The sequence below is a fragment of the Pristiophorus japonicus genome, unplaced genomic scaffold (assembly GCF_044704955.1).
Source record: "Pristiophorus japonicus isolate sPriJap1 unplaced genomic scaffold, sPriJap1.hap1 HAP1_SCAFFOLD_523, whole genome shotgun sequence".
NCBI lineage: Eukaryota > Metazoa > Chordata > Chondrichthyes > Pristiophoridae > Pristiophorus > Pristiophorus japonicus.
Window position 1 is genome coordinate 235259 of NW_027254430.1, and position 27921 is coordinate 263179.

The 27921-nt window shown below is 52.1% G+C and overlaps 8 non-coding genes across 8 annotated transcripts; all 8 read left to right on the forward strand.

Annotated features, from left to right (window-relative positions):
* The first annotated feature begins 850 nt into the window (after window positions 1-850).
* trnat-ugu (transfer RNA threonine (anticodon UGU)) lies at window positions 851-923 on the forward strand. The gene has a single exon. It is a non-coding gene; the product is annotated as a tRNA-Thr (tRNA).
* Window positions 924-1851: 928 nt separating this feature from the next.
* On the forward strand, window positions 1852-1924 carry trnat-ugu (transfer RNA threonine (anticodon UGU)). The gene has a single exon. It is a non-coding gene; the product is annotated as a tRNA-Thr (tRNA).
* Window positions 1925-4822: 2898 nt separating this feature from the next.
* On the forward strand, window positions 4823-4895 carry trnat-ugu (transfer RNA threonine (anticodon UGU)). Its single transcript has one exon. It is a non-coding gene; the product is annotated as a tRNA-Thr (tRNA).
* Window positions 4896-5836: 941 nt separating this feature from the next.
* On the forward strand, window positions 5837-5909 carry trnat-agu (transfer RNA threonine (anticodon AGU)). The gene has a single exon. It is a non-coding gene; the product is annotated as a tRNA-Thr (tRNA).
* A 6475-nt stretch (window positions 5910-12384) lies between these two features.
* trnat-agu (transfer RNA threonine (anticodon AGU)) lies at window positions 12385-12457 on the forward strand. The gene has a single exon. It is a non-coding gene; the product is annotated as a tRNA-Thr (tRNA).
* A 4810-nt stretch (window positions 12458-17267) lies between these two features.
* On the forward strand, window positions 17268-17340 carry trnat-agu (transfer RNA threonine (anticodon AGU)). The gene has a single exon. It is a non-coding gene; the product is annotated as a tRNA-Thr (tRNA).
* Window positions 17341-19453: 2113 nt separating this feature from the next.
* Window positions 19454-19526, forward strand: trnat-ugu (transfer RNA threonine (anticodon UGU)). Its single transcript has one exon. It is a non-coding gene; the product is annotated as a tRNA-Thr (tRNA).
* A 1791-nt stretch (window positions 19527-21317) lies between these two features.
* On the forward strand, window positions 21318-21390 carry trnat-agu (transfer RNA threonine (anticodon AGU)). Its single transcript has one exon. It is a non-coding gene; the product is annotated as a tRNA-Thr (tRNA).
* The last annotated feature ends 6531 nt before the right edge of the window (window positions 21391-27921 follow it).

The following is a 27921-nucleotide window of genomic DNA, read 5'->3' on the forward strand; positions in this document are numbered from 1 at the left end:
CTAACACAGATGAGACTGCACACAGGGAGGTTAAAGTAACAGTGACCTCAGTCTTTATTAAGACACTCCAGAGTGAGGAACAGGCCTTAGGGCCCGGCTGAAATACCATGCTCCCAAGGGATGCTGGGATCCCTTGGGACTTCAGGGGATGTGCTCCCTGGTGGTGGAAGATGGGAGTGCATGCTTTACAGATACACAACAGAACCATCTATTCTTCTCTCTCCCCTTCCCTCTCTCAGTCCTTCCCCTCTCTCTCCCCCCCTTAAATCTCTCTCTTCATCCCCGCTCTTTCCCCCTCCCCCTCTCTCTCTCCCCTTCCCCTCCCACATTACCATTCCCCTCGCTCACTCCCCTTCCCCTCCCTCTCTCTCTCTCCCCTTTCCTCTCTACTGTCATTCTCCCCCCACTCCTTCCCCCCTCTCTCCTCCCTCCTCTATCTTGCCTCTCTCTCCCCTCCCCCTCTCTCCCCCCTCTCTCCCCTTCCCCCTCTGCTTTTTCACTCTCCCTTTCACTCTCCCTCTCCCCTTCCACTCTCGTCCCTCCCCTCCCTCCACTCTCTCTCTTTACCATTCTTTTCCGATTCTCCCCTTCGCCCTCTCTGTCTCCCCTTCCTTTCTCTCTCCCCTGTCTCCTCCCTCTCTCGTCTTCCCATCTCTCTCCCCTTCCCATCTCTCCCCTCCCCGTCTCTCCCCTCCCCCTCTCCTTCTCTCCCATTCCTCTCTCTCTCACTCCGTCTCCCTCTCTCTCCCCTTCCTCTCTTTCCCCTTCCCCATCTCTCTCACTCCTTCCACGCTCTCTTTTCCCTTCCCCTCTCTTTCCTGTTCCTTCCCCTGTAACTCCTCAAACAGGAGGCTCCATAGCTCAGGGGTTAGAGCACTGGTCTTGTAAACCAGCGGTCATGAGTTCAAATCTCAATGGGGCCTCCTCAAAGTTAACTCAATATTTAAATTCACCCTCAATTAACAAGGCTATTAAACAGCTTTGAGACTGTCCCTGGAGCAACAATCTCCTTTTGTCTCCAGTAATATCGCTCTCCCTTCCCGTTCTGCATCTTTTTCCCGCGATCGAGCTTTCCCCGTCCCTCCCCCTCTCTCCCCCATCCTTTCACTCTCTCTCTCTCCGTCCCCTCTCTTTCCCCTCGCCCCTCTTTCTCTCTCCCTTTCCCCTTCACTTCTCTTTCCAACTCCTCCATGATCACCTTCCCCTTCCCGCCTCTCTCTAACCCTTCCCTTTTCTCGCTCTCCACTTCCCCTCTCTCCCCTTCTCTCTCACTTTCATTCACCGCGCACTCCTTCCCTCTCTCTCCTTCCTCCTCTATCTTCCCTCTCTCTCCCCTCCCCCTCATTCCCCTACCCACTCTCTCCACCCTCTCTCCCCCTCCCGTTCTGCCTTTTCACTCTCCCTTTCCCTCTCCCCTCCCCTCTCTCTCCTCCCCGACCTCTTCTGTCTCTCCCATTTCCCTTTCTTTTCAGATTCTCCCCTTCTCCCTCTCTTTCTCGTTCCCATCTCTCCTCTCCCCATCTCTCTCCCCTTCCCCCTCTCTCACTCCTTCCACTCTCTCTCCACTTCCCCTCTCTCTCTCTCACTCCTCCCCTCTCTTCCCCTCCCCTCCCCCTCTCACTTCTTCTACTCTCTCCCTCCCTTCCACACTTTCTCCCTCCCTTCCACACTCTCTCTCCCCTTTCCCCCTCTCACTCCTTTCCCTCCCTCTCTTCCTCTTCCCCCTCCGTCCCCCTCTCTCTCACTCCTTCCTTCTCTGTCTCCCCTTCCCCCTCTCTCTCACTCCTTCCACTCTCTCTTTTCCCTTCCCCTCTCTTTCCTGCTCCTTCCCCTGTCTTTCCCAGAGCAGCTGGCTCCATAGCTCAGGGGTTAGAGCACTGGTCTTGTAAACCAGGGGTCGTGAGTTCAAATATCACTGGGGCCTACTCAAGATCAGCCTATTTATTAAATTCACCGTCAATTCACAAGGGCTTTAATTATAAATATTAACCAGCTCTGAGACTGACCCTGGACCTGCAGGCTACTCTCTCTCCCCTTGCCCACGTTCTCCCCTTGCCCACTCTCTCCCCTTCTCCACTCTCTCCCCTTCCCCCTCTCTCTCACTCCTTCCACTTACTCTTTTCCCTTCCCCTCTCTTTCCTGCTCCTTCCCGTGTCTTTCCCAAAGCAGGTGACTCCATAGCTCAGGGGTTAGAGAACTGGTCCAATAAACCAGGGGTCATGAGTTCAAAACTCCCAGGGGCCTCCTCAAAATTCAATGTCTATTCGGAAAAGTTTCAATCATAAATATTAATAAGGGTTTTAATGATAAATATTAAACAGCTCCAGGACCGACCCTCCAACAACAGTCTTTTGTCTCTGTTACACTTTCTATCCATCCAAATCTCTCTCTGCCTTCCCCATTCGACATCTTTTTACCCCGCTCTCCCTTTCCCGCTATTTCGCTCTCCCTGTCTCTCACTCATTCCCCCCTCGCCACACACTCTCTCCCCTCACTCTCTATCCTTTCCCGTCTCTCTCTCTCTCCCCTTCCCTCTCTCACTCCTTCCCCTCAATCTCTCCATCCCCTCCCCGCCCCTCCATCCCCTTTCCCCTGTTTCTCACTTCTTCCTACATTATACCCGACGTAAACTAGAGGTGATCTAAAACTCGGCTGCCCCCATATCCTAACTCGCACTGAGTCCCACTCACCCATCACCCCCTGTGTTCGCTGCCCCCTGTCCTAACTCGCACCGAGTCCCGCTCACCCATCACCCCCTGTGCTCGCTGCCCCGTGTCCTAACTCACACCGAGTCCCACTCACCCATCACCCCTTGTGTTCGCTGCCCCGTGTCCTAACTCACACCCAGTCCCACTCACCCATCACCCCCTGTGCTCACTGCCCCGTGTCCTAACTCGCACCGAGTCCCACTCACCCATCACCCCCTGTGCTCACTGCCCCCTGTCCTAACTCGCACCGAGTTCCACTCACCCATCACCCCCTGTGCTCGCTGCCCCCTGTGTCCTAACTCACACCGAGTCCCGCTCACCCATCACCCTCTGTGCTCACTGCCCCCGTGTCCTAACTCACACCGAGTCCCGCTCACCCATCACCCTCTGTGCTCACTGCCCCGTGTCCTAACTCACACCCAGTCCCACTCACCCATCACCCTCTGTGCTCACTGCCCCCGTGTCCTAACTCGCACCCAGTCCCGCTCACCCATCACTCTCTGTGCTCACTGCCCCTGTGTCCTAACTCACACCGAGTCCCACTCACCCATCACCCCCTGTGCTCGCCGACCAACATTGGCTCCCGGTTAAGCAACGCCTCGATTTCAAAATTCTCATCCTTGTTTACAAATCCCTCCTAGGCCCTCGCCCCTCCCTATCTCTGTAATCTCCTCCAGCCCCTACACCCCTCCGTATCTCTGTAACTTCCTCCAGCCCCGACACCCCTCCTTATCTCTGTAACTTTCTCCAGCACTACACCCCTCCCTATCTCTGTAACCTCCTCCAGCCCCTACACACTCCCTATCTCTGTACCCTCCTGCTGCAGCTACACCCTTCCCTATCTCTGTAACCTCCTCCAGCCCCTACACCCCTCCCTATCTCTGTAACCTCCTCCAGCCCCTACACCCCTCCCTATCTCTGTAACCTCCTCCAGCCCCTACACCCCTCCCTATCTCTGTAACCTCCTCCAGCCCCTACACCCCTCCCTATCTCTGTAACCTCCTCAAGCCCCTGCATCCCTCCCTATCTCTGTAACCTCCACCAGCCGCTCACCCCTCCCTATCTCTGTAACCTCCTCCAGCCCCTACACCCCTCCCTATCTCTGTAACCCCCTCCAGCCCCTCGCCCCTCCCTATCTCTGTAATCTCCTCCAGCCCCACAACCCCCCGAGATGTCTGCACTCCTCTAATTCTGCCCTCCTGAACATCCCTGATTATAATCGCTCCACCATCGGGGGCCGTGCCTTCTGTTGCCTGGGCCCCAAGCTCTGGAACTCCCTCCCTAAACCTCTCCGCTTCTCTACCTCTCTTTCCCCTCTCTCCCCTTCCCCTCTCTCTCACTCCTTCCCCCTCTTTCTAATTTCTTCCCCCTCTCTCCACTTCCACTTCCTCTCTCCCCTTCCCCCTCTCACTCCCCTTCCCCCCTGTCACTCCCCTTCCCCCCTGTCACTCCCCTTCCCCCCTCTCTCGCCCCTTCCTCACTCTCCCCCGTTCCCCTCTCTCTCCCCTTCGCCTCTCTCTCCCCTTCCCCTCTCTCTCCCCTTCCCCTCTCTCTCCCCTTCCCCTCTCTCTCCCCTTCCCCTCTCTCTCCCCTTCCCCACTCTCTCCCCTTCCCCTCTCTCTCCCCTTCCCCTCTCTCTCCCCTCCCCCTCTCTCTCCCCTTCCACACTCTCTCCCCTTCCCCTCTCTCTCCCCTTCCCCTCTCTCTCCCCTTCCCCTCTCTCTCCCCTTCCCCTCTCTCTCCCCTCCCCTCTCTCCCCTTCCCCCTCTGCTTTTTCACTCTCCTTTTCACTCTCCCTCTCCCCTTCCACTCTCGTCCCTCCCCTCCCTCCACTCTCTCTCTTTACCATTCTTTTCCGATTCTCCCCTTCGCCCTCTCTCTCTCCCCTTCCTTTCTCTCTCCCCTGCCTCCTCCCTCTCTCGTCTTCCCATCTCTCTCCTCTTCCCGTCTCTCCCCTCCACCTCTCCTTCTCTCCCATTCCTCTCTCTCTCACTCCGTCTCCCTCTCTCTCCCCTTCCTCTCTTTCCCCTTCCCCATCTCTCTCACTCCTTCCACGCTCTCTTTTCCCTTCCCCTCTCTTTCCTGTTCCTTCCCCTGTAACTCCTCAAACAGGAGGCTCCATAGCTCAGGGGTTAGAGCACTGGTCTTGTAAACCAGCGGTCATGAGTTCAAATCTCAATGGGGCCTCCTCAAAGTTAACTCAATATTTAAATTCACCCTCAATTAACAAGGCTATTAAACAGCTTTGAGACTGATCCTGGAGCAACAATCTCCTCTTGTCTCCAGTAATATTGCTCTCCCTTCCCATTCTGCATCTTTTTCCCGCGATGGAGCTTTCCCCGTCCCTCACAGACTCCCCTCCCCCTCTCTCCCCCATCCTTTCACTCTCTCTCTCTCCGTCCCCTCTCTTTCCCTTCGCCCCTCTTTCTCTCTCCCTTTCCCCTTCACTTCTCTTTCCAACTCCTCCATGATCACCTTCCCCTTCCCGCCTCTCTCTAACCCTTCCCTTTTCTCGCTCTGCACTTCCCCTCTCTCCTCGTCTCTCTCACTTTCATTCACCGCGCACTCCTTCCCTCTCTCTCCTTCCTCCTCGATCTTCCCTCTCTCTCCCCTCCCCCTCATTCCCCTACCCACTCTCTCCACCCTCTCTCCCCCTCCCGTTCTGCCTTTTCACTCTCCCTTTCCCTCTCCCCTCCCCTCTCTCTCCTCCCCTACCTCCTCTGTCTCTCCCTTTGCCCTTTCTTTTCAGATTCTCCCCTTCTCCCTCTCTTTCTCGTTCCCATCTCTCCTCTCCCCATCTCTCTCCCCTTCCCCCTCTCTCACTCCTTCCACTCTCTCTCCACTTCCCCTCTCTCTCTCTCACGCCTCCCCTCTCTTCCCCTCCCCTCCCACTCTCACTCCTTCTACTCTCTCCCTCCCTTCCACACTCTCTCCCTCCCTTCCACAAGCTCTCTCCCCTTTCCCCCTCTCACTCCTTTCCCTCCCTCTCTTCCTCTTCCCCCTCCTTCCCCCTCTCTCTCACTCCTTCCTTCTCTGTCTCCCCTTCCCCCTCTCTCTCACTCCTTCCACTCTCTCTTTTCCCTTCCCCTCTCTTTCCTGCTCCTTCACCTGTCTTTCCCAGAGCAGGTGGCTCCATAGCTCAGGGGTTAGAGCACTGGTCTAGTAAACCAGGGGTCGTGAGTTCAAATCTCAATGGGGCCTACTCAAGATCAGCTTATTTATTAAATTCACCGTCAATGAACAAGGGCTTTAATTATAAATATTAACCAGCTCTGAGACCGACCCTGGAACAACAGGCTCCCCTCTCCTCCCCTTGTCTCCCTCACACTCTCTCTTCCCTTCCAAATCTTTCTCTGCCCTCCCCATCACTGTTATGTTCAGAATAAATCCACGGGACCGTATCGTAAGCTGAAACTATTGTGACCTTGGTCTCTTTATTGAGACCCCAGAGTGGGGAAGCAGCATGGTGGATCACCTTATGTACCTGCTTGTCCCAGGGTGCACAAGTGACCCTTAGGCCTCCCACAGGTGTGCCCCCTAGTGGCAAGTCTGACATATTGGTGAGGTTTAGGTGCATACATAACATCACTCCCCCCCCGCCCCCTCCAAAGGCTTATGTACCAGTTATTTGCAAGTTGAGGCGATATGACGCCCTGTGTCCCCGGGTCGATCACCTGATTTGAATTCCTGGCCTGGGTGAGTTGGTCGGAACGTTGCTGCCCGGCCGAGTGCCTGGTGTGATGGGACAGACGTGGCCAGGTCCTTTCACAATGGTGGCCTGCTTATCGATAGTTTGCAGTCTGGTCTGGTCCAAACGCTTTCTGCGTTTGCTCAGTACATGGTTTCACAACCAAACACTCCATTTTCATCACACACACACACACACTCCATTCCCCTCTTTGTCTCACACAGTGCTCTCGGCCCCATCTGGGGGCCCTGAATATTGTCCACGTCACTTATTCTGATGTGGCGTGGAGGGGGGCCGTACGATCGTGGTGCATTCTCTGCTGATAGCAGACGGAAGGCTCGGTCCTGAGCGACTCTGTCCGGTGACTGCGTAGCAACCCGGGACAGCCGGGGTCTGTAGGGAGTCTACCGCGACACGTGTGGTGCTCGGCTTGGTGATCTGGGCTGCCCGCTGCGGACTATTGTCGCTGACCCTAAGGCCTGGAGAGCCCAGGATGGGCCGATACGGCCCTGAGACTTTCAGTGGTAGCGGGAGGCCGTGTGGTCCCCCGTGGATCCTGGGACGTAGTACGGAGGTTCCCGCACCACCGACTGTGTGTAGCCTCCCTGCCTTTCTTTGTAACACGTTGCAGGGTTTGCCCCACAGGGGGGGGGGGCAATCTGATGGGATGAGCATTACGTCTTTGCGACGGATAAGCTGCAACACTCCCGTCTGGCGGTTCGCCGTGAGCAGGCGGTAATGTGATAACACATCACTTGCTACAAGTACTTTGTCAGATACATATACGACCGATTGTTGTTTGCCCGCTACTTTGGCTTGTTTTAACGTACCCCCGACCCCATATGATAGTACATCATTGGCCGCGAAAGAACGCTCACATGGGTTCCACAGTGCAAACAACTTATTGGAACATAGTGGGTTCCTGGCCTTCTCAGCGGCCCCCCCCTTTACCTTTGCCCCAAACCCAGTGGCCTTCCTCGCTGGCCAACACATGCCTCTGTTCCGTTGCGGCCACATCCCGTGGTCTGGACGCTTCTCTCGACCCGTGGTCTGGACGTTTCTCTCGACCCGTGGTCTGGAAGCTTCTCTCGACTGCCGCCATCTTCCTCCCCAGGGATTTCCGCCTCTGGCGTCGGGAAGACACATTCGGATGGTTTCGGCCGGAGCCCCGCTCCGCTTGGTCGACCTGGAGCCTCTTCCGTCGCCGCCAAGAGGTCGTCGGCTTCGGGTGCTGGGTACCCTCCGTCTGTAACCGCTGCTCGGTTGGTCTTCGCCTCCTGGTGGTCGCGATGAGCGGCCTGTGCCTCGGGGGTCTGCAAATGGATCTGCACTTCTCCCCCCTTCTCCCTCTCTCCCCTTCCCTCTCTCCCCTTCCCCCTCTCCCCCCTTCCCCCCCTCTCCCCTTCCCCCTCTCTCCCCTCCCCCCTCTCTCCCCTCCCCCCACTCTCCTCTCACTCCTTCAGGAGCAGGCCATTGAGAAAAGCATAATTGGGTCAGGCAGAGTCAGCATGGATTTATGAAGGGGAAGTCATGTTTGACTAATTTGCTGGAATTCTTTGAGGATGTAACCAACAGGGTGGATAAAGGGGAACTCATTTTAAGAGTGGAAGCAAGTCTTCCTCGATTCCGAGGGACTGCCTCTTGCAATGTCTGTCAGCTTGTAATGTTTGTAGCTCCACATTGAGGATGTGGACGTATTGTGTACTGCAAGTGCAGAGTTAATAATAAACAGAATTCGGCGGGTTTCCGGAGACTTCCGAGAGAGCTGTGCGCCATGTTAGGAAGCTGTGTGTGCTGTGCCCTGTGAATATATCACACCTATGCTGATGATGTTAGAGACAAAGAGTGAGAGAGAAAGAGAAAGTCAGGTTGAGAGATTGAGTGAGAAGGAAAAAGAGTAAGGGAGAGGCATAATCCCATTCGGCCCATCGTATCCACGCCTACCGGCCAAGAGCAACCCAGCCTCATCCCACTTTCCAGCTCGAGGTGTGTGGGTTCCAGCACTTCAAGTTCTTTTTAAATGTGGTCATCTTTTAACGTGGACAAAAAGGTTCCAGGGTCAGTCTGGGAGCTGTTTAATATTTATAGTTAAAGCTCCTGTTAATTGACAATGAATTTAAATTATGATGCAATTTTGAGTCAGCCCCAGTGAGATTTGAATCCACGACCCCTGGTTTACTAGACCAGTGCTCTAACCCCTGAGCTATGGGTCATTCCCCAGTTAGTGCTGTGTGTTTGAAGAATGAAGAGGGGTCAGTGAAACGCTCAGATTGTGTCTCATCCCCCAGACTCCTGCCTCCGTCTCTTCAATATTCACCTCTCAACATAGATATATCGGGTCTTTCACGTAGTAAAACATCCCAAGGCAACTCAGTCACACTCTGCCTCAATCTCTCAGTCTCTCTGTCTCTGGCTCTCTCTCTCACTCCTGCTCCTATTTCTTGTGTTGTTATGATTGTTCAGGGATGAATCACCCAGTCTCAGAGCCACCCGTATATAACCCGATATTTCACACTTCCTGCTTTATTCCCAGGATGTGATGAAGGGGAAAATGAACCAGTTGGGGTTTTTACCCATAATGCATCCCTCAGCGATGTGTTTGACCCCTGAGAGACAGATCGATAGATCGATAGACAGACAGACAGACAGACAGACAGATCGATAGATAGATGGATAGATAGATAGATAGATAGATAGAGAGATAGATAGATAGACAGATAGATAGATAGATAGACAGACAGACAGACAGACAGACAGACAGATAGATAGACAGACAGATAGACAGACAGACAGACAGATAGAACAAAACAGAGATTGATACACAGCACTAACTGGGGAATGACCCACATGCCAAAACAGGTAGCTCCAAAGCTCAGGGGATAAAGCCCTGGTTTGGTAAACCAGGGGTTGTGAGTTTAAATCTCAGTGGGGCCTACTCAAAATTAGCTCAGTATTTAAACTCACTGTCAATTAACAAGAGTCTTAATAATAAATATTAAACAGCTCTGTAATCAACCCAGAAACAACAGACTCCTATTTGCGCCCTTCACCAATCTTTCTCACTCTTTTATTCTTCTCTCTATCTCTCCGCTTCTGCCTTTCCCTTCATTCTCACTTTCTATTTTCCCCCCTCTCATTGCCAGTCGCTCTGTCTCTCTCTCTGCCCTTTACGTCTCTCTCTCTCTCTTTCTGTCTCTCTCTGTCTCTGCCATTCGGCCCCTCAAGCCTGTTAGAGAGGGTGCAGAAAATATTTACCAGCATTTGTAGGATCTTGCGGAGACATCGTTGGTGGTATTTCTCCAGCGACTTGAGCTGTCTGCTGTACATGGTCCATGTCTCTGAGCCATACAGGAGGGCGGCTATTACTACAGCCCTGTAGACCATGAGCTGGGTGGTAGGTTTGAGGGCCTGGTCTTCAAACACTCTTTTCCTCAGGCGGCCGAAGGCTGCACTGGCGCACTGGAGGCGGTGTTGGATCTGGTGGTCAATGTCTGCTCTTGTTGATAGGAGGCTCCCGAGGTATGGAAAATGGTCCACGTTGTCCAGGGCCACGCGTGGATCTTGATGACTGGGGGGCAGTGCTGTGCGGCGAGGACAGTCTGGTGGAGGACCTTTGTCTCACGGATGTTTAGTGTAAGGCCCGAGCTCTCGTACGCCTCAGTAAATACGTTGACTATGTCCTGGAGTTCAGCCTCTGAATGTGCGCAGACTCAGGTGTCGTCCGCGTACTGTAGCTCGACGACAGAGGTTGTGGTGGTCTTGGTGATCATCGATTCCATTCATGCCGCTTCAAAGGATACGTTTGCAAGGGCTGTGTAACAATGGGATACCTCCAACGTATGTGCAGGCGAGCTGCAAACCCTGCTAATCCTGCAAACCATCATGTTGCAGAGGAGGACAGATCCACGGCGGAACACGCTGAACCAGAGCCTCAGACCGAGGAGGCAGAGGCTCCAAATCTTTCTCTGCCCTCCCCATCTACACAACCTGTTCTACATTTTTATCTTGTTTTCCCCATCTCTCACTCATTCCCCTCTCTCACCCTCTGCCTTCTCCCCTTTCTCCTCCCTCTCTCTCTCCCCTTCCCGCTCTTACACACTCGTTACCCTCTCTCTCGCTCCTTCCCCCCTCTCTCTCACTCCTTCACTTTTCTCTCTCCCTTTCCTCTCTCCTCTTCTCGTCTCTCTTACACACTCTCTCCCCTTCCAAATCCCTCTCTCCCTTCCCCATCACTACCCGTTCTACATCTTTTCACCCCTCTATCCCTTTCCCGCTATCTCGTTTTCCCCGTCTCTCACTCATTCCCCTCTCCCTCCTTCCCCTTCCCTCACCTCACCCTCTCTCCTTCCCCCTCTCTCCCCTTTCCTCACTCACACCTTCCCCACTCGCTCCCCCTTCCACTCTCTCTCTCTCCCCATCCCCTCCCTCTATCGCCCCTTTCCCTCCCTCTATTTCCCCTTTCCCTCTCTCTTCCTCCCTCTCTCTCCCCTTCCCCACTCTCTCCCCTTCTCCTCCCTCTCTTTCCCCTCCCCTCTCTCTCCCCTTTCCCTCTCTCTTCCTCCCTCTCTCACTCCTTCCCCACTCTTTCCCCTTCCCCCTTTCGCTCACTCCTTCCCCACTCTCTCCCCTTCCCAACTCTCTCCCCTTCCTCCTCTCTCTCACTCCTTCTGTTATGTATGTAAACCTGTAATTACCATGTCTAACCACCAGAGGGCTTATCCCCCGGAGTCCAAAGGGAGCCCACACTCCCTTGGGAGCACCTGTATATAAGGAGGCCACACAGGCTGGAGAGGCACTCTGAGATCTGCACTAAAGGACTACGGTCACACTTACTTTGAGCTTGCAGCATCTAGTCTGACACTTTTTTCAAGACATAACAACAGGCGACGAGATACAGATGACGAACCCCAATGCAACAATGCGGAGAACTGTGAGCATCCTGGAGAAATTTTCGAAGGGAGTAGTTTGGGAAACCTTCGTGGAACGACTTGAGCAATACTTTGTGGCCAACGAGTTGGAAGAAGAAGCGAGCACTGCCAAACCAAGGGCGATCCTCCTCACCGTTTGTGGGCCATCAACATATGGCCTCATGATAAACCTGCTCGCTCCAACAAAACCCACAGACAAGTCGTACGATGAGTTGTGCACACTGGTCCGCGAGCATCGGAACCCGAAGGAAAGTGTTCTGATGGCGAGGTATCGGTTCTACACGTACAAGAGGTCTGAAGGCCAGGAAGTGGCAAGTTATGTCACTGAGCTAAGGCGCCTTTGCAGGACAGTGCCAAATTGAAGGACACTTGGAGAACATGCTCAAGGACTTCAGTGTACTTGGCATTGGCCACGAAACTGTACTTTGCAAAATTTTGACTGTAGAGACCCCAACCTTGAGTAAAGCCATAGCGATAGCCCAGGCGTTTATCGCCACCAGTGACAATACCAAACAAATTTCCCAGCACACTAGTGCTGCTACAAGTACTGTGAACAAAGTAACGTTGTTTTCGAATCGAAATGTACATGGCAGGACTTACACGCCTGTAGCTGCACGTCCACAGATGACTCAGAGTCCGCCATCAAGGGTGGTGAATACAAGGCCATTAACACCTTGTTGACGCTGCGGGGGTGATCATCGATTCCATTCATGCCGCTTCAAAGGGTACGTTTGCAAGGGCTGTGGAACAATGGGACACCTCCAACGTATGTGCAGGCGAGCTGCAAACCCTGCTAATCCTGCAAACCACCTTGTTGCAGAGGAGGACAGATCCACGGCGGAACACGATGAACCAGAGCCTCAGACTGAGGAGGCAGAGGTATATGGGGTGCACACATTTACCACAAAGTGTCCCCCGATAATGCTGAAGGTTGAATTAAATGGGCTCCCGGTGTCCATGGAGCTGGGGGATGAGACACAATCTGAGCGTTTCACTGACCCCTCCTCATTCTTCAAACACACAGCACTAACTGGGGAATGACCCACAGTCCAGGGCAGGTGGTTCCATAGCTCAGGGGTTAGAGCACTGGTCTAGTAAACCAGGGGTTGTGGGTTTAAATCTCACTGGGACCTACTCAAAATTAGCTCAGTATTTAAATTCACCATGAATTAACAAGGGCTTTAATTATAAATATTAAACAGCTCCGAGACCGACCCTGGAATAAAAGATTCTCCGTTTGCATCCTTTTCCCTCTCTCCCTGCTTTCCCCATCACTACACATTCTGCCTCTTTTTACTCGTTCCCACTCTCTCGCTTTCCCCATTTCTCTTTATCACTCATTCCCCTCTCTCTCCCCTTCCTCTCTCTCTCTCTCCCCTTCCTCTTTCTCTCTCTCCCCCTTCCCCACTCTCTCCCCCTTCCCCACTCTCTCCCCTTCCCCTCTCTCTCCCCTTCCCCTCTCTCTCCCCTTCCCCTCTCTCTCCCCCACTTCCCCACTCTCTCCCCCTTCCCCACTCTCTCCCCCTTCCCCACTCTCTCCCCTTCCCCACTCTCTCCCCTTCCCCTCTCTCTCCCCCTTCCCCACTCTCTCCCCCTTCCCCACTCTCTCCCCTTCCCCACTCTCTCCCCTTCCCCTCTCTCTCCCCCTTCCCCACTCTCTCCCCCTTCCCCACTCTCTCCCCTTCCCCACTCTCTCCACTTCCCCACTCTCTCCCTTTCCCCACTCTCTCCCCTGCCCTCCCATCCTCTTCCCCTCCCACTCTCTCCCACTCCTTACCCTTTCTCTCTCCTTCCACACTCTCTCTCTCTCCATCCCCTCCCTCTCTTTCCCCACCTCCCTCTCTTCCTCGCTGTCTCACTCCTTCCCTCTCTTTTCCCTTCTCCTCCCTCTCTCTTCCCTTTCCCCTGTCTCTCACTCCTTCCACTCTCTCTCTCCCCTTCCCCTCTCTTTCCTGCTCCTTCCCCTGTCTTTCACAGGACAGGTGGCTCCATAGCTCAGGGGTTAGAGCACTGGTCCAGTAAACCAGGGGTCTGCTCAGTGTTTAAATTTAACGTCAATTAACAACAACTTTAATTATCAATATTAAACAGCTCCGGGACTGACCCTGATCAACAGGCTCATATCTGTTACACTTTCTCTCCACCTCAAATCTCATTCTGCATCTTTATCCTCTCACTCTCCATCCTTTCCTGTTTCGCTCCTCCCCTTCCCCATCTCTCTCTCACTTCTTCCGACATTCGAACCGATGCGGTCTAAAACACGGCTGCCCACGTGTCCTAACTCGCACCGAGTCCCGCTCACCTATCACGCCCCGTGGTCCGAACTCGCACCGAGTCCCGCTCACCCATCACCCCGTGTCCTAACTCGCACCCAGTCCCGCTCACCTATCACCCCCTGTGCTCACTGCCCCGTGGTCCTAACTCGCACCGCGTCCCGCTCACCCTTCACCCACTGTGCTCACTGACCCCGTGTCCCAACTCGCACCGAGTCCCGCTCACCTATCACCCCATGTGCTCATTGCCCCGTGTACTAACTCGCACCGAGTCCCGCTCACCCATCGCCCCCTGTGCTCACTGACCCGTGTCCTAACTCGCACCGAGTCCCACTCACCCATCACCCCACTGTGCTCACTGCTCCGTGTCCTAACTCGCACCCAGTCCCACTCACCCATCGCCCCCTGTGCTCACTGACCCGTGTCCTAACTCGCACCGAGTCCCACTCACCCATCACCCCACTGTGCTCACTGCTCCGTGTCCTAACTCGCACCCAGTCCCGCTCACCCATCACCCTCTGTGCTCACTGCCCCCGTGTCCTAACTCGCACCCAGTCCCACTCACCCATCACCCTCTGTGCTCACTGCCCCCGTGTCCTAACTCGCACCCAGTCCCACTCACCCATCACCCCCTGTTCTCGCTGACCCCATGTCCTAACTCGCACCCAGTCTCGCTCACCCATCACCCCCTGTGCTCACTCCCGTGTCCTAACGCGCACCGAGTCCCGCCCTCCCATCAGCCCTGTGCTCATTGCCCCGTGTCCTAACTCGCACCGAGTCCCACTCACCCATCACCCCCTGTGCTCACTGCCCCGTGTCCTAACTCGCACCTAGTCCCACTCACCCATCACCCCCTGTGCTCACTGTCCTGTGTCCTAACTCGCACCGAGTCCCGCTCACCCATCACCCCCTGTGCTCACTGACCCCGTGTATTAACTCACACCCAGTCCCACTCACCCATCACCCCCTGTGCTCACTGACCCCATGTATTAACTCACACCAAGTCCCGCTCACCCATCACCCCCTGTGCTCACTGCCCCGTGTCCTAACTCGCACCCAGTCCCACTCACCCATCACCCCCTGTGCTCGCTGCCCTGTGTCCTAACTCGCACCGAGTCCTGCTCACCCATCACCCCCTGTGCTCACTGACCCCGTGTCCTAACTCACACCCAGTCCCGCTCACCCATCACCCCCTGTGCTCACTGCCCCGTGTCCTAACTCGCACCCAGTCCCACTCACCCACCACCCCCTGTGCTCACTGACCCGTGTCGTAACTCACACCCAGTCCCGCTCACCCATCACCCCCTGTGCTCACTGCCCCGTGTCCTAACTCGCACCCAGTCCCACTCACCCATCACCCCCTGTGCTCACTGACCCGTGTCCTAACTCGCACCCAGTCCCGCTCACCCATCACCCCCTGTGCTCACTGCCCCCGTGTCCTAACTCACACCGAGTCCCACTCACCCATCACCCCCTGTGCTCACTACCCCCGTGTCCTAACTCGCACCGAGTCCCACTCACCCATCACCCACTGTGCTCACTGACACCGTGTATTAACTCACACCCAGTCCCACTCACCCATCAACCCCTGTGCTCACTGACCCGTGTCCTAACTCGCACCCAGTCCCACTCACCCATCACCCTCTGTGCTCACTGCCCCCGTGTCCTAACTCGCACCCAGTCCCGCTCACCCATCACCCCCTGTGCTCACTGACCTACATTGACTCCCGGTAAAGCAACGCCTCGATTTCAAAATTCTCATCCTTGTTTACAAATCTCTCCATGGCACCTACACCCCTCCCTATCTCTGTAATCTCCTCCAGCCCCTACACCCCTCCCTATCTCTGTAACCTCCAGCCCCTACACCCCTCCCTATCTCTGTAACCTCCTCCAGCCCCTACACCCCTCCCTATCTCTGTAATCTCCTCCGGCCCCACAAGCCTCCGTATCTGTGTAACTTCCTCCAGCCCCTACACCTCTCCCTATCTCTGTAACCTCCTCCAGCCCCTCGCCCCTCCCTATCCCTGTAACCTCCTCCAGCCCCACAACCCCCCGAGATCTCTGTAACCTCCTCCAGCCCCTACACCCCTCCCTATCTCTGTAACCTCTTCCAGCCCCTACACCCCTCCCTATCGCTGTCACCCCCTCCAGCCCTACACCTCTCCCTATCTCTGTAACCTCCTCCAGCCCCTCGCCCCTCCCTATCCCTGTAACCTCCTCCAGCCCCACAACCCCCCGAGATCTCTGTAACCTCCTCCAGCTCCTACACCCCTCCCTATCTCTGTAATCTCCTCCAGCCCCTACACCCCTCACTATCTCTGTAACCTCCTCCAGCCCTACACCCCTCCCTATCTCTGTAACCTCCTCCAGCCCCTACACCCCTCCCTATCTTTGTAATCTCCTCCAGCCCCACAACCCCCCGAGATGTCTGCACTCCTCTAATTCTGCCCTCCTGACCATCGCTGATTATAATCGCTCCACCATCGGTGGCCGGGCCTTCTGTTGCCTGGGCCCCAAGCCCTGGAACTCCCTCCCTAAACCTCTCCGCCTCTCTACCTCTCTTTCCTCCTTCAAGACGCTCCTTAAAACCGACCTCTTCACCTGCGTTAATTTCTACTTTTGTGGCTCGGTGTCAAATTTTTATCCCATAATCCTCCTGTGGAGCACCTTGGGACGTTTCACTACGTTAAAGGCGCTATATAAATACACATTATTGTTGGTGTTCCCTCTGTCTCTCCTCTTCCCCGTCTCTCTCTCACTCCTTCCCCTCACTCTCCCCTTCTCTCTCTCTCACTCCTTCCCCTCACTCTCCCCTTCCCTCTCTCTCACTCCTTCCCCTCACTCTCCCCTCCCCTCTCTCTCACTCCTTCCCCTCACTCTCCCCTCCCCTCTCTCTCACTCCTTCCCCTCACTCTCCCCTTCCCTCTCTCTCACTCTTTCCCCTCACTCTCCCCTTCCCTCTCTCTCACTCCTTCCCCTCACTCTCCCCTTCCCTCTCTCTCACTCCTTCCCCTCACTCTCCCCTTCCCTCTCTCTCACTCTTTCCCCTCACTCTCCCCTTCCCTCTCTCTCACTCCTTCCCCTCACTCTCCCCTTCCCTCTCTCTCACTCCTTCCCCTCACTCTCGCCTTCCCTCTCTCTTCCTCTAATAGGCGCTCACCTCGTGGACTGTCGATGTCATGACAACTACTGACACACTCCTCTCTCTCTCCTTCTCTCTCTCTCTCTCTCTCCCCTTCCCTGTCCCTTTCCCCCGCTTTCTCCCCTTCCCCACTCTCCGCTCCTCTCTCTCCACTCACTCCTCAATCTCTCTCCTCCCTCTCTCTCTCTCTCTCCTTTCCCTTCTGACTTTCCCCTTGCCTCTCTCTAACTCCTTCCAGCTCGAGAGACAGAGAGCGACAGAGAGAAAGTGATGGAGAGACAGAGAGAGAGCGTAAGAGAGATATAGTGAGCGACAGAGAGACTGAGAGATTGGGACAGAGTGTGACTGAGTTGCCTTGGGATGTTTTACTACGTGAAAGACCCGATATATCGATGTTGAGAGGCGAATATTGAAGAGACTGAGGCAGGAGTCTGGGGGATGAGACACAATCTGAGCGTTTCACTGACACCTCCTCATTCTTCAAACACACAGCACTAACTGGGGAATGACCCACAGCCCAGGGCAGGTGGCTCCATAGCTCAGGGGCTAGAGCACTGGTCTAGTAAACCAGGGGTTATGAGTTCAAAGCTCACTGGGGCCTATTCTAAAGTAGCTCAATATTTAAGTTCACTGTCAATTAACAAGGTCTTTAATTATAAATATTAAACAGCTCCAAGACCGACCATGGAACTGCAAGTTCTCGTCTCGCTGACACTGTCTCTCCATCTGCCTTTGCCATTTTACATCCTTTTACCCCTCTCTCCCTTTTCCGCTATCTCACTGTGATATATTCACAGAGCATAAGCACACACAGCTTCCAACATGGCAGGCAGCTCTCTCGGAAGCCTCCGGAAATCTGCCTGGTTCTGTTTATTATTAACTATGCAGTTGCAGTACACAATACGTCCACATCCACAGAGTGGAGCTATAAACATTACAAGCTTACAGACATTGCACTTTTCCCTCCTTAATGAAGAAGTTATTGTAACAAACATCATACATAATTTTCATGTTTATACATAACACAGGATATAAACTTATTCTTTTTTCCATATTTACAAATTTAACTTTACCACTTGTTTTCTGTTTCGAAGAGGATTTCTTCGCTCTTGAACAGAACCTTCCAAACATGGTGTCGATTTCACACTCATTCGAGGCTCATCCTGAAGAACGTTTTCCTCACGGAATTTCCTTGATTTTCATTTGAGCTCACTCTAACTTCAGGCTCTTTGTTTTCCTGACTCGGACTCAGACTTTCATTCTGATTCTCTCCTGGATTTGTTTCCAGTACATTGGATTTAGGATTTGCTACTGGTGTATCAAAACTATCTGATGAGTCAGAAATAATTGAATGATTCTCACCTTCAACTCCTTCCATGTTTGTAGGTAAAATATGATCAATATGAACAAACCTAACCTGCCCGTTATCAAACATCCTTACCAAATATGTGCGAGGACCACATATCTTCATCACTCTTCCTGGTAACCACTTTAAACATTTATGGTGATGGTTCTTCACTCTCACCTTCTGGTTCAATTTCACACTTCTCTCTTTTACTCTACCTCTATCATGCTTCTCTTTCTGTCTTAATTGTATCTCTTCTACGGACTGTGCCAAATTTGGCTTTAACAACGAGAATCTGGTTCGTGGCTGTTGTTTGAGAAACAACTCTGCTGGTGTTCGACCAGTAGTTGTATGAGGAGTATTTCAATATGGAATCAAAAAATTAACCAATTTGTGATCCAATGACAATTGTCGTTTCCTTGGATTTGGATCTAACATTTGTTTTATGTGGACACGTTTTACAATTTGTACAGTGCGCTCTGCTGCACCATTCGAAGCAGGATGGTATGGTGGAACCTTGGTATGTTTCACACCATTTTTGCTCGTGAATTGTGCAAATTCTTCTGAACGAAATTGTGGTCCAGTATCTGAAACAATTTCTTCAGGGAGGCCAAATGAAGAAAATAATTTTCGTAAAATGTCCACTGTTTTACTTGTTGTTATTTTCCACATTGGAAACACCTCAACCCACTTCGAATGGCTATCAATCACAATGAACAATTGTTGTCCTTCTAACTCAGAAAAATCAATATGTAGCCTTTGCCACACCCTGGGAGTGGGTGCATTCCTAATTGCATCCAGCTTTCCCATGGTTGGATGTAAACTATCTTTGTCTACTCTGTACCCTAAGTACTCCACTGAGTTTTTAAATAACTCACACTTACGAGCAGACACGCGCACTCTGTGCTTCTCAAGCCTTTTGAGGACTTCATTCAATATGTTATTGTGAATTTGTCTATTTGATGCTGAAATTCGTATGTCATCTAAATAACATACTAACCCTTCAATACCTTGCAAAATCTGGTTCATCACCCCTTGGAATATGGCAGGGGCGGAAGACACTCCAAACGGTAGCCTATTAAATTGATTTCGGCATAGATGAGTATTTATAGTCAAACATGACTTGGACTCCTCATCTCGTTCAAGCTGGAAATCACGCAATTTGTCGATGTACAGCGACTCCGCTATTACACTCACGGATGCACCCGTGTCAATTTCCATTGATATCTCTCACTCCATCCACTCTCTCTCCCCTTCCCCCCATTTCCCACTCTCTCTCTCCCCTTCCCCCTCTCTCTCACTCCTTGCACTCTCTCTTTTCCCTTTCCCTCTCTTTCCTGTTCCTTCCCCTGTCTTTCACAGAGTAGGTGGCTCCATATCTCAGGGGTAAGAGCACTGGTCTTGTAAACCAGGGGTCGTGGGTTCAAATCTCACTGGGGCCTACTCAAAATTAGCTCAGTATTTCAATTAACAAGGGCTTTAATTATAAATATTAAACAGCTCCAAGACCGACTCTGCAACAACAGGCTCCCTTCCCCCTCTCCTCTTCTCGATTCTCTTTCCCCTTCCAAATCTCTTTCTCCCTTCCTCATCACGACCTGTTCTATATCTTTTTACCCCTCTCTCCTTTCCCGCTATCTCGCTTTCCCCGTCTCTCACTCATTCCCCTTTCCCCCCTTCCCTTGCCTCACCCTCTCACTCCTCTTGCTCTCCCCTTTCCTCTCTACTTTCATTCTCTCCCCACTCCTTCCTCTCTCTCCTTCCTCGTCTATCTTACTTCTCTCCCTAACCCCTCTGTCCGCTAACCACTCCTTCCCCCTCTCTCCCCTTCCCTCTCTCACTCCTTCCACTCTCTCCCCACCATTCCAGACACTCTCTCCACTTACCCCCTCTTTCCTCTCCCCCTCTGACTCTCCCTTCCCCTCACTCTTCCTACCTGTCTCCCCTTCCCTCTCTCTCACTCCTTCCCCTCTCTCTCCCCTTTCCCTCTCTCTCTCCTCTCTCTCTCTCCCCTTCCCTGATACGTCCTTACTGCACAGTATAAATGCACACGAGGCCCATGCTTGAGAGAAGGTCAGTCTGTGACCTGTCCTTTATTCCACAGCACTCAAGTGATGGAAGTGGGTGGAGCTTCCACTTTTATACCTGAAGATCCAGGTTAGGAGTGTCTCCCACAAGTTCACCCCCTTGTGGTCAATGTTCTCATAGTGTACAACTTTGGTCAGATGAGACATGGGTTAAAATGCTGGTTGAATAAATGACAATTCCCCTCTCTCTTCCTCCTTGCACTCTATCTTTTCCCTTCCCCTCTCTTTCCTGCTCCTTCCCCTGTCTTTCTCAGAGCAGGTGGCTCCATAGCTCAGGGGTTAGAGCACTGACCCAATAAACCAGGGGTTGTGAGTTCAAATCTTACTGGGGCCTATTCAAAATTAGTTCAGTATTGAAGTTCACTGTCAATTAACAACGGTATAAATATTAAACAGCTCTGATACCGACCCTTGAAAAACAGGCTTCTCTCTACCCTTCCAAACCTCTCTCTTCCTTCCCCATCACAATCCGTTCTGCATCTTTTTACCCTCTCTCCCGCTATCTCTCTTTCCCCGTCTCTCACTCCTTCCCCTCTCTCCCCTCACTCTCTATCCTTTCACCTATCTCGCCCCTTCTGCTCTCTCCTTGCTGATCTTTCTCCTCTTCCCCCTCTCTCTCAGCTTCCCCCCTCTCTCCATCTCCTTCCCCCTCGCTCCCCATTCTGCTCTCTCTCCCTTCCCCCTCTCGCTCACTCCTTCCTCTCTCCCTTTTCATTTTCTCCCCTCCTCGCTCTATCTTCCCTCTCCTTCTCCCTCCCCTCACCTGTCTCCACTCCCCTCCCTCCTGACTTGCTCTCCTTCCCTCGCTCTCGCTCTCCCCTTTCCCATCAGACTCTCCCCCTCCCCATCTCAACAATTCTCCCCTTCTCCCTCTCTCCCCTTCCTCCGCTCTGCACAGAAAGAGAGAGACAGTGAGAGAGAGAGAGAGAGAGAGAGAGACAGAGAGATTGGGGCAGAGTGTGACTGAGTTGCCTTGGGATGTTTTACTACATGAAAGACCCGATATATCGATGTTGAGAAGTGAATATTGAAGAGACGGAGGCAGGAGTCTGGGGGATGAGACACAATCTGAGCGTTTCACTGACCCCTCCTCATTCTTCAAACACACAGCACTAACTGGGGAATGACCCACAGCCCAAAGCAGGTGGCTCCATAGCTCAGGGGTTAGAGCACTGATCTAGTAAACCAGAGGTTGTGGGTTCAAATCTCACTGGGGCCGACTCAAAATCAGCTCAGTATTTAAATTAGCAAGGGCTTTAATTGTAAATATGGGTCAAATACTTTATTTAGATGGAGAGTGACAGAGTTAATTCAGAGATGAGGGCCTTGAAGTTCAGGAAAAATAACTTTGATGGTGTGAGATGTGAATGGACTGGCCAGTGATCCTTGAAGGGTTGATGTTGGATTGACAATGGCAAACATTTAAAGATCACATGGATGAACTCCAACAATTGTACATCCCTGTCTGGAGTAAAAATAAAATGGGGAATGTGGCTCACAAGGGAAATGAAGAATAGTGTTAAATCCTAGGAAGAGGCATATAAATTGGCCAGAAAAAGCAGCAAACCTGAGGACTGGGAGAATTTTGTAATACAGCAGAGGAGGACAAAGGGTTTAACCAGGAGGGGGGGGGAAATGGAGTATGAGAGGAAGCTTGCAGGCAACATAAAAACTGACTGCAAAAGCTTCTAAAAAGATTAGTGACGACAAACATAGTTCCCTTGCAGTCAGATTCAGGTGAATTTATAATGGGGAACAAAGAAATGGCGGACCAGTTAAACAAATACTTTGGTTCTGTCTTCACGAAGGAAGACACAAATAAGTTTCCGGAAGTACAAGGGAACTGAGGGTCCAGTGAGAAGGGGGAACTGAAGGATATCCGTATTAGGTGGGAACTTGTGTTCGGGAAATTGATGGGATTGAAGGCTGATAAATCCCCAGGGCCTGATAGTCTGCATCCTAGAGTACTTAAGGAAGTGGCCCTCAAAATAGTGGATGCATTGGTGATCATTTTCCAACAGTCTATCGACTCTGGATCAGTTCCTATGGACTGGAGGGTAACTAATGTTATGCCGCTGTTTAAAAAAGGAGGGAGAGAGAAAGCGGGTAATTATAGACCGGTTAGCCTGACATCGGTAGTGGGGAAAATGATGGAATCAATTATTAAACATGAAAAAGCAGCACATTTGGAAAGCAGTGACAGGATCGATCCAAGTCAGCATGGGTTTATGAAAGGGAAATCATGCCAGACAAATCTTCTCGAATTTTTTGAGGATGTAACTCGTAGAGTGGACAAGGGAGAACCAGTGGATGTGGTGTATTTGGACTTTCAAAAGGCTTTTGACAAGGTTCCACACAAGAGATTAGTGTGCAAAATTAAAGCACATGGTATTGGGGGTAATGTATTGACGTGGATAGAGAACTGGTTGGCAGACAGGAAGCAAAGAATCGGGATAAACGGGTCGTTTTCAGAATGGCAGGCAGTGACTAGTGGGGTGCCGCAGGGCTCAGTGCTGGGACCCCAGCTATTTACAATATACATTAATGATTTGGATGAGGGAATTGAGTGTAATATCTCCAACTGGGTGGCAGTGTGAGCTGTGGGGAGGACACTAAAAGTGTGTAGGGTGACTTGGACAGGTTAGGTGAGTGGGCAAATGCATGGCAGATGCAGTATAATGTGGGTAAATGTGAGGTTATCCACTTTGGGGGCAAAAACATGAAGGCGAATATTATCTGAATGGTGACAGATTAGGAAAAGGGGAGGTGCAACGAGACTTGGGTGTCATGGTACATCAGTCATTGAAAGTTGGCATGCAGGTACAGCACTTTTTCTCTGCCCTCCCCATCACTGTTATGTTCAGAATAAATCCACGGGACCGTATCGTAAGCTGAAACTATTGTGACCTTGGTCTCTTTATTGAGACCCCAGAGTGGGGAAGCAGCATGGTGGATCACCTTATGTACCTGCTTGTCCCAGGGTGCACAAGTGACCCTTAGGCCTCCCACAGGTGTGCCCCCTAGTGGCAAGTCTGACATATTGGTGAGGTTTAGGTGCATACATAACATCACTCCCCCCCCGCCCCCTCCAAAGGCTTATGTACCAGTTATTTGCAAGTTGAGGCGATATGACGCCCTGTGTCCCCGGGTCGATCACCTGATTTGAATTCCTGGCCTGGGTGAGTTGGTCGGAACGTTGCTGCCCGGCCGAGTGCCTGGTGTGATGGGACAGACGTGGCCAGGTCCTTTCACAATGGTGGCCTGCTTATCGATAGTTTGCAGTCTGGTCTGGTCCAAACGCTTTCTGCGTTTGCTCAGTACATGGTTTCACAACCAAACACTCCATTTTCATCACACACACACACACACTCCATTCCCCTCTTTGTCTCACACAGTGCTCTCGGCCCCATCTGGGGGCCCTGAATATTGTCCACGTCACTTATTCTGATGTGGTGTGAAGGGGGGGCCGTACGATCGTGGTGCATTCTCTGCTGATAGCAGACGGAAGGCTCGGTCCTGAGCGACTCTGTCCGGTGACTGCGTAGCAACCCGGGACAGCCGGGGTCTGTAGGGAGTCTACCGCGACACGTGTGGTGCTCGGCTTGGTGATCTGGGCTGCCCGCTGCGGACTATTGTCGCTGACCCTAAGGCCTGGAGAGCCCAGGATGGGCCGATACGGCCCTGAGACTTTCAGTGGTAGCGGGAGGCCGTGTGGTCCCCCGTGGATCCTGGGACGTAGTACGGAGGTTCCCGCACCACCGACTGTGTGTAGCCTCCCTGCCTTTCTTTGTAACATGTTGCAGGGTTTGTCCCACAGGGGGGGGGGGCAATCTGATGGGATGAGCATTACGTCTTTGCGACGGATAAGCTGCAACACTCCCGTCTGGCGGTTCGCCGTGAGCAGGCGGTAATGTGATAACACATCACTTGCTACAAGTACTTTGTCAGATACATATACAACTGGTTGGTGTTTGCCCGCTACTTTGGCTTGTTTTAACGTACTCCCGACCCCATATGATAGTACATCATTGGCCGCGAAAGAACGCTCACATGGGTTCCACAGTGCAAACAACTTATTGGAACATAGTGGGTTCCTGGCCTTCTCAGCGGCCCCCCCCTTTACCTTTGCCCCAAACCCAGTGGCCTTCCTCGCTGGCCAACACATGCCTCTGTTCCGTTGCGGCCACATCCCGTGGTCTGGACGTTTCTCTCGACCCGTGGTCTGGACGCTTCTCTCGACTGCCGCCATCTTCCTCCCCAGGGATTCCCGCCTCTGGCGTCGGGAAGACACATTCGGATGGTTTCGGCCGGAGCCCCGCTCCGCTTGGTCGACCTGGAGCCTCTTCCGTCGCCGCCAAGAGGTCGTCGGCTTCGGGTGCTGGGTACCCTCCGTCTGTAACCGCTGCTCGGTTGATCTTCGCCTCCTGGTGGTCGCGATGAGCGGCCTGTGCCTCGGGGGTCTGCAAATGGATCTGCACTTCGACGCCTGGTTCAGCTGAAGGTGGGGGGCTTGCTCAGCCTTTGAGCAAGGGGAGAGGTTGTTCGCCAGAGAAGGTACACAGAGGTCTTCCCAGTTCCATCGAATCTTCCCCATCCACCTTCTACCAAGCAGCATTGGCCCATCACCTGAAACAATCCACAGAGGTAAATCGCGCACCGCTCCCTCATGGGATACCCTTATGCCCGCACTACCAATAACTGGTCTCAGTTCCTTGGTGCAGGTGCCCAGCTTTGCCTGAATCAGTATTTAAATTAACCGTCAATTAACAAGGGATTTAATTATAAATATTAAACAGCTCTGAGATTGACCCTGGAACTACAGGCTCCTGTCACACCTTTCCCTGTCTCTCTGCTTTCCAGATCACGACCCGTTCTACATTTTCTTTTTACTCCTCTCTCACTTTCCCGTGATCTCACTTTCTCCATCTCTCTCTCCTCTTCCCCTCTCTCTCTCCCCTTCCCCTCTCTCTCCTTCCGCTCCCTCCCCTCACTCCTCTCTCTCACTCTTTTGCCTTTCTTTTCAGATTCTCCCCTGCTCCCTCCCTCTCCCCTTCCTTTCTCTCTCCCTGCCTCCTCCCTCTCTTTCTCCTTCCCCTCTCTCTCCCTCCTTCCACTCGCTCTTTTCCCTGTCCCTCTCTTTCCTGCTCCTTCCCGTATTTTTTCCAGAGCAGTTTGCTCCATAGCTCAGGGGTTAAAGAACTGGTTTTGTAAACCAGCGGTTGTGAGTTCAAATCCCACTGTTGGTTAATTTTAGTTTTTAGATACCTGTCTCTCATTCCTCCCACTCTCTTCCCCCTTGAAAGGGTGCAAAATTCAGAAGAACCCCCTCACAGTGTTTGGGCTCATTCGAAAGGAAATTTAATTTGGGACTATCCATCAGAAAGTTTGGAACCCTAAAGTGCTTATGGAAGAAACGACGAACTTGAATAGAATTTTGGAATTTTTAAAGACAAATTCAAGGCTGTGTGCGGGCCTAAAGAACTGACAGGAGACAACTTGATTATTGAGGCTGTCTGGGTGTTGGGACTAACATAACTTGTCTGGAGAAATGGGTATTCGAGAATCCTTCTCCACAAGAGATATTAACATTACAACAAATAACCCAGAGATAGCCAACCATCAACCTGAATCTGGAAAACCATTTCAGCATACGCATCACAAAGAGGCCCAATCCAGCCTGTATGCGAAAAACTAAGCACAAATGGACAGTGCGATTACCAAACTAATATTTCCATCAGGAAACAGTTTATCGAACATCAACCCACCCAAAACATTAACTTTTAATGAGCCCGCCAAAATATTACAAAGAGTCAAGCCTGCCAAATACAAACAAAGAATCCTGGACTGATTTGGCGCGAAGATTAGAACCACTCAAACCGTATAACTGGCCCCTGTTTTAACAGAGGGTGTGACATACTTTGCCATACAACCGAGACCATGCTTGTGTCATCAAGAAGGTAGAGAAACCAACGCGACCGTTGTAAACTAACTTCTCCAGCCTCGAAGTCCTGAAGTCCTGAAGGAAGAACATCACCATCGCAGCAACAACTGACCACAGCCAACGTGGTATCAATGAAAAACCACCGCGATCGACCAAACTACAAATAAACTCCAACTGGAAGAAACCGAAGAATCGAAAGTTTCCAATCTACAATCTAAGCCCTGACTACCAACAGGTGAAAACATTACCTAAAGAGACTTTGAACCTATTTCTAACGAAGAAAACCGGGTACTTACCCCATAGATCCAAAACGTGCCTTACCGCATCAGTGGACTCAACCCAACTGAAGATTGTGCAGCTAGAAGTCTTCTCCGACGTTCGGGGTACGGCAAGCAGAATCTACACAATTCAAGGAACCCCGAAACCGCGAACTACCGCTAACTGACCAGAAAGGATTGGTAAGCATAGTCCCTGCCTGCCCTGGAGTCTAACCTAGCTAGGATTAGGTATGGGGAGGTGGGAGGTGTCATTTTACTGTACACCCCCTTTGAATGTGTAATGTATTGTTCTTTATCAGAGTGATAAAAAGTTTTGACATTGTATTTTCTTGTCTTTAATAAAATCAAAGTTCTTTTGCACCAAACCAGTGACCTTTGCACTTTGTCACCCCCCCCCCCAAATAAATCCAGAGTCTCGAACCCAAGGGAGTGGGGGCGATTCGAACCGCTCAAGTAGGTCAGAGGTGAACCTGACCCCCGGGACCACCATCACACTCTTACACTCCCGTCTCTCTCTTTTCCCTTTCCTTTCAGGTTCTCCCCCTCTCTGTCCTTCCCCTCTCTCTCTCACTCCTTCCTCCTCTCTCCCCTTAACATCTCTCTCCCCTTCTTCCCTCTCTCTCCCCTGCCCCTCTCTCTTCCTCCCTGTCTCCCCATCCCCTTCCCCTCCTACTCGCTCCTCTCCCTCTCTCTCTCCCACTCGTTCCCCTCTCTCTCCCCCCTTCCACACTCTCCCTCTCTCCATTCCCTCCCTCTTTTGCCCCACCTCCCTCTCTTCCCCACTCTCTCCCCTTCCCCTCTCTCTCGCCTTCCGCCTCTCTCTCACTCCTTCCACTCGCTCTTTTCCCTTCCCCTCTCTTTCCTGTTCCTTCCCCTGTATTTCCTCAAGCAGATGGCTCCATAGCTCAGGGGTTAGAGCACTGGTCTTGTAAATCAGGTAATGTGATTTCAAATCTCACGGGGGCTGACTCAAAATTAGTCTCAGTATTTAAATTCACCGTCAATTAACAAGGGCTTTAATTATAAATATTAAACAGCTCTGAGACTGACCCTGGAACTGCAGGCTACCCTCTTGTCTCTCTTGCACTCTCTCTCCCCTTCCCCACTCTCTCCCTCTCCCCTTCCCCCTCTCTCTCACTCCTTCCACTAACTCTTTTTCTTTCCTGCTCCTTCCCGTGTCTTTCTCAAAGCAGGTGGCTCCATAGCTCAGGGGTTAGATAATTGGTCCAATAAACCAGGGGTCATGAGTTCAAAACTCCCAGGGGCCTCCTCAAAATTCACTGTCTATTCGGAAAAGTTTCAATCATAAATCTTAATAAGGGTTTTAATGATAAATATTAAACAGCTCCAGGACCGACCCTCCAACAACAGGCTTTTGTCTCTGTTACACTTTCTATCCATCCAAATCTCTCTCTGCCTTCCCCATTCGACATCTTTTTACCCCGCTCTCCCTTTCCCGCTATTTCGCTCTCCCTGTCTCTCACTCATTCCCCCCTCGCCACACCCTCTCTCCCCTCACTATCTATCCTTT